The following is a 5,302-nucleotide window of genomic DNA, read 5'->3' on the forward strand; positions in this document are numbered from 1 at the left end:
TAATAGAAAGATGCTAGGGAAAAAACGAAGCGAAAAATGATCATTGTTACCGTCTACAGGTTGCGTGAAAAATTCGCGTAGCGCGATGCACCAACGATGTAAATTTTATCGTCGACCAATAATAAATACAAATATGGGTCTGGGAAAAAAGTTCGTGACGTTTTTAATCCCTGTTATCCATTACGCACCAAACGCGTCCGATCTTTTCCTCTCGACCGCGCCACGCGTATCTCTAAATAACCAATCGGGCGTAACAAACGCGCCTGATCGTTTCTGCTCGACAACTTCGGTTGCGTCTCATACCGCGGGTGATACCAGTAGCGTATTCGCAGTTTTTTTGCGGAATTCGTTCGTATATTGGATATGGAAAGAAGTTCGTGCGTATTTGCGCCCGTTCGTTTCCGTTCGACAACTTCAGTTGCGTCTCGTGCCGTGCGTGATACGAAACGCGCATGATAACTCGTATATTGGGTTTGGAAAAAAGTTCGTGCGTTTTCGCGCCCGATCGTTTCCGCTCGACAACTTCGGTTGCGTCTCGTGCCGCGCGTGATACGAGTAGCGTATTCGCAGACATTTTGGCAGAATTCGTTCGTATCATATATTGGGTCTGGAAAAAAGTTCGTGCGTTTTTTGCGCACGGGCGATTCCGCTCGACAACTTCGGTTGCGTCTCGTGCCGCGCGTGATACGAGTAGCGTATTCGCAGAGATTTTGGCAGAATTCGTTCGTATCATATATTGGGTCTGGAAAAAAAGTTCGTGCGTTTTTTGCGCCCGGGCGATTCCGCTCGACAACTTCGGTTGCGTCTCGTGCCGCGCGTGATACGAGTAGCGTATTCGCAGAGATTTTTGCGGAATTCGTTCGTATATTGGGTCTAGAAAAAGGTTCGTGCGTTTTTGCGCTCGGTCGTTTCCATTCGATAACTTCGGTTGCGTCTCGTGCCGCGTGTGATACGAGTAGCGTATTCGCAGAGTTTTTTTTGCGGAATTCGTTCTTATAATGGGTCTGGAAAAAAAGTTCGTGCGTTTTCGCGCCCGATCGTTTCTGCACAACGTCGGTTGCGCCTCGTGTCGCGCGTGATACGAGTAGCGTATTCGCAGAGTTTTTTGCGGAATTCGTTCGAATATTAGGCTGGAAAAATAGTTCGTGCTTTTTGCACCCGATCGTTTCCGCTCGACTGCGCCATGCATAACTGAACGCGTGCCAAACGCTCAGCTATTACATGTAAGCAAGGTGTGGACCTGTGACCGGAGAGTCCCAATGATAGTGCGCTCATTAATAATAATAGAATGTGCTCACCGAAGATGCGAATATTTCTTCTATAATTTAAACATCTTCGCCGTCCTCTTCGCACTTGATGTGTTCATTCGCGTCGGATTGCTCATTGTCCTCTTCGCGATCGCTGTGATCGATGATCGTTTGGCGTGCACTTCGCGGTTCAAATAAATGTGACATAAGAAAAGCAGTCTCCATACGTTTTGAAAGCCACTCGTTATTTTTTATTTATACGATAACTTGATTGTCCATCCATTGCGATCTTGAGATATAGCTACTCGCGAACGTTTGCGCTCGTCCGCATAAATGGTTACACTGTTGAAAGCGCTTACTACACCGTTGCTTGGTAACTGCACGTTCAAGCGTCGTTTTCTTTTCAATACTGGTAGTAGATCGTTGTTGATTGTGATATTATCGGAAGTCGTACTCAGCGAAGGTCGAATAATTTCTGGTCGCGACTGTAACAAAAAAATGATATTAACATCGCTGATTCGAATACAAAAAACATAGTGTATTTAAGAATTGTAATATCAGGTGTAGTAAAAAGAAATCCAGTATTTTTTCCAATAGATAGCTTTAGTTATCTGTACCTGGCGTTGTATAAGTCCGATCGGGTTCCACTAGATGGCGTTAGAAAGATGAGATTTCGTATTAAAAAAACTTTTTCTGACAGTTTTGTGATTAGTTGACTCAGTTTTTTGTTTGAGCGCACGTCAAAGATGGACACTAGCAAAGAGAAAATACGCTATATTTTACAGTTTTTTCTTCGATAAAGGCGAAAACGCAAGCCAGGCGGCTGAAAATGTGAATAGTGTTTATGGTCCTGATACTGTAACAGCCAACCACGCGCAATTTTGGTTTCGTTGATTCCGTTCCGATAATTTCGATGTCAAAGATGCACTACGCACTGGAAGGCCAATTGTCGAAAATATCGATAAAATCATGGACATTGTCGAGTCCGACCGTCATGTAAGCACTGTTTCGATTGCCCAAGAGCTAAAGATTGCACAAAAAAACCGTTTGAAACCATTTGAATAAGGCTGGATACAAAACGAAGCTCAATGTATGGGTGCCACACGAGTTAACGCAAAAAAACCTCATGGACCGAATTTCCATCTGCGAATCGCTGCTGAATCGCAACAAAACCGACCCATTTCTGAAGCGGTTGGTCACTGGTGCTGAAAAGTGGATCACTTACGACAACGTCAAGCGAAAACGGTCGTGGTCGAATCGCGGTGAACCGGTGGAAACGGTGGCCAAGCCAGGATTGACGGCCAGGAAGGTTTTGCTGTGTGTTTGGTGGGATTGGCAGGGAATTATCTACTATGAGCTGCTCCCCTACGGCAAAACTCTTAACTCGAAACTGTACTGTCAACAATTGAACCGTCTGAAGGAAGCAATCGCCCAGAAGCGGCCAACTTTGGCCAATAGGAGAGGAATTGTGTTCCATCAGGACAACGCCAGGCCGCACACATCGATAGTGACTCACCAGAAGCTCCGGGAGCTTGGTTGGGAGGTTCTTATGCATCCACTTTATAGTCCGGACCTGACACCAAGTGATTACCATCTGTTCCTGTCCATGGCGAACAATTTTTCTGGTGAAAAATTCGCTTCAAGAGAGGCTTGTGAAAATCGACTGTCTCAATTTTTTGCCAATAGGGACGAGGGCTTCTATGAGAGAGAGGCATAATGAAATTACCTTCAAAATGGCAACAAGTTTTCGAACAAAACAGCGCATATTTGACCTAAATCGGATCATTCTAACTATGGTAATTAGAGCCTTCAATTTCATGCAAAAATAATGGATTTCTTTTTACTATTCTTTACTATTCTTTCTACTACACCTAATATAATTGAACGAATGTACTCACCGAAAATGCGAGTATTTCTTCTATAATTTGAACATCTTCACCGTCCTCTTTGCACTTTACGTAGCCATTCGCGTCGAATTGATCACTCTCCTCTTCGCGATCAGTGCGATCGGTGTCGTTTACGTGACGGCTCTTTTCGTGCTCACTGTTGGTCTTATCGCATTTGAAATTTCCGAACAGATTACGTAATCCGCTGTCGTCGATCGAATTTATTACAGGGTGTGCAACAAGCACCGAATCGTCCGGTGCTGAAAAACCAAACGTGGAAGACATATCGTTTTCCTCGTTCATGAAATGCTACGAACAAAAAATCAAAGTGATATTTTGTTATAAAATAGTCATTCTTTTACCAATTTATTTGTACTCACTTGAACCTTCATCGTTTATTTGCCGCTTGAAGGAATAAACTAGTTTGATGATCTATGATACTCTGAAGGCGCGGAGCCTTGATTCTCATTTTTATAGATCTGTTACCAGGGTCATCGAAACAGCAGGACTTTCGTTATTCATGTGGCCTAAATATACGAACGATTATGCTATCGATAAGACATGAAATGAACGCTACGCATGATGCGATCGGGCGCAAACGACGAAATTGCGTTTTGCTACGTAACATTAGATTCCATTAGCATTCACGCTTCGCCAACGAAGTCCAATTGTTGACAGTACAGTTCCGAGTTAAGAGTTTTGCCGTAGGGGAGCAGCTCATAGTAGATAATTCCCTGCCAATCCCACCAAGCACACAGCAAAACCTTCCTGGCCGTCAATCCTGGCTTGGCCACCATTTCCGCTGGCTCACGGCGATTCGACCACGACCGTTTTCGCTTGACGTTGTCGTAAGTGATCCACTTTTCATCACCAGTGACCAACCGCTTCAGAAATGGGTCGATTTTGTTGCGATTCAGCAGCGATTCGCAGATGGAAATTCGGTCCATGAGGTTTTTTTGCGTTAACTCGTGTGGCACCCATACATCGAGCTTCGTTTTGTATCCAGCCTTATTCAAATGGTTCCAAACGGTTTTTTGTGCAATCTTTAGCTCTTGGGCAATCGAAACAGTGCTTACATGACGGTCGGACTCGACAATGTCCATGATTTTATCAATATTTTCGACAATTGGTCTTCCAGTGCGTGGTGCATCTTTGATATCGAAATTATCGGAACGGATTCGACGAAACCAAAATTGCGCGTGATTGGCTGTTACAGTATCGGGACTATAAACACTATTCACATTTTCAGCCACTTGGCTTGCGTTTTCGCCTTTATCGAAGAAAAAACTGTAAAATATAGCGTATTTTCTCTTTGCTAGTGTCCATCTTTGACGCGCGCTCGAAGAAAAAACTGAGTCAGCTAATCACAAAACTGTCAGAAAAAGTTTTTTTTAGTACGAAATCTCATCGTTCTAACGCCATCTAGTGGAACCCGATCGGACTTATACAACGCCAGATACAGATAACTAAATCCATCTATTGGAAAAGTAATGGATTTCTTTTTACTACACCTGTTATTACAACTTTCATTTATTATATTATTAGGTGCGCAACTAAGTTCCCGCTGTTTTTCAAGAGATGGTTCCAGTAGTAAGTGCTGGTCGATTGTGACATAACCAAAACGTCATGAACCAAGCTTAGACATATGGTAATCAAACCGCTTTGACACATTAGTGATTTTGTTTTTGCGTCATATACTTTTGGTTGTGTGAAAATGTCTTATTTTGTGCCAAATAATCGTCATTTGCGGGAAGTGTTGCTTTTCTTCTTTCATTCGAAGAAAACGGCGGCTGAGGCGCATCGAGAACCCCAAAAAGTTTACGGAGATGCTGCTCTAAGTGAAACAACATGCCGTGATTGGTTCCGTCGCTTCAAAGACGGTGATTTCGATGTTGACGACCGTTCGCGTGAAGGAAGGTCAAAAACCTTCGAAGACGCTGAATTAGAGGCTTTGCTCAATGAGGATCCGTGCCAAACGCAAAAAGAGCTTGCTTCAGCATTAGGAGTTACCCGCCAAGCCATTTCCAAGCGATTGCATGCGTTGGGAATGATTTAAAAACAAGGAACTTGGGTTCCTTATGATTTGAAGCCAAGAGACGTTGAGCGTCGTTTTTTCGCCTGTGAACAACTGCTCCAGCGGCAAAAAAGGAAGGGTTTTCTTCATCGTAT

The sequence above is a fragment of the Harpegnathos saltator genome, unplaced genomic scaffold (assembly GCF_003227715.2).
Source record: "Harpegnathos saltator strain DR-91 unplaced genomic scaffold, Hsal_v8.6 scaffold747, whole genome shotgun sequence".
NCBI lineage: Eukaryota > Metazoa > Arthropoda > Insecta > Hymenoptera > Formicidae > Harpegnathos > Harpegnathos saltator.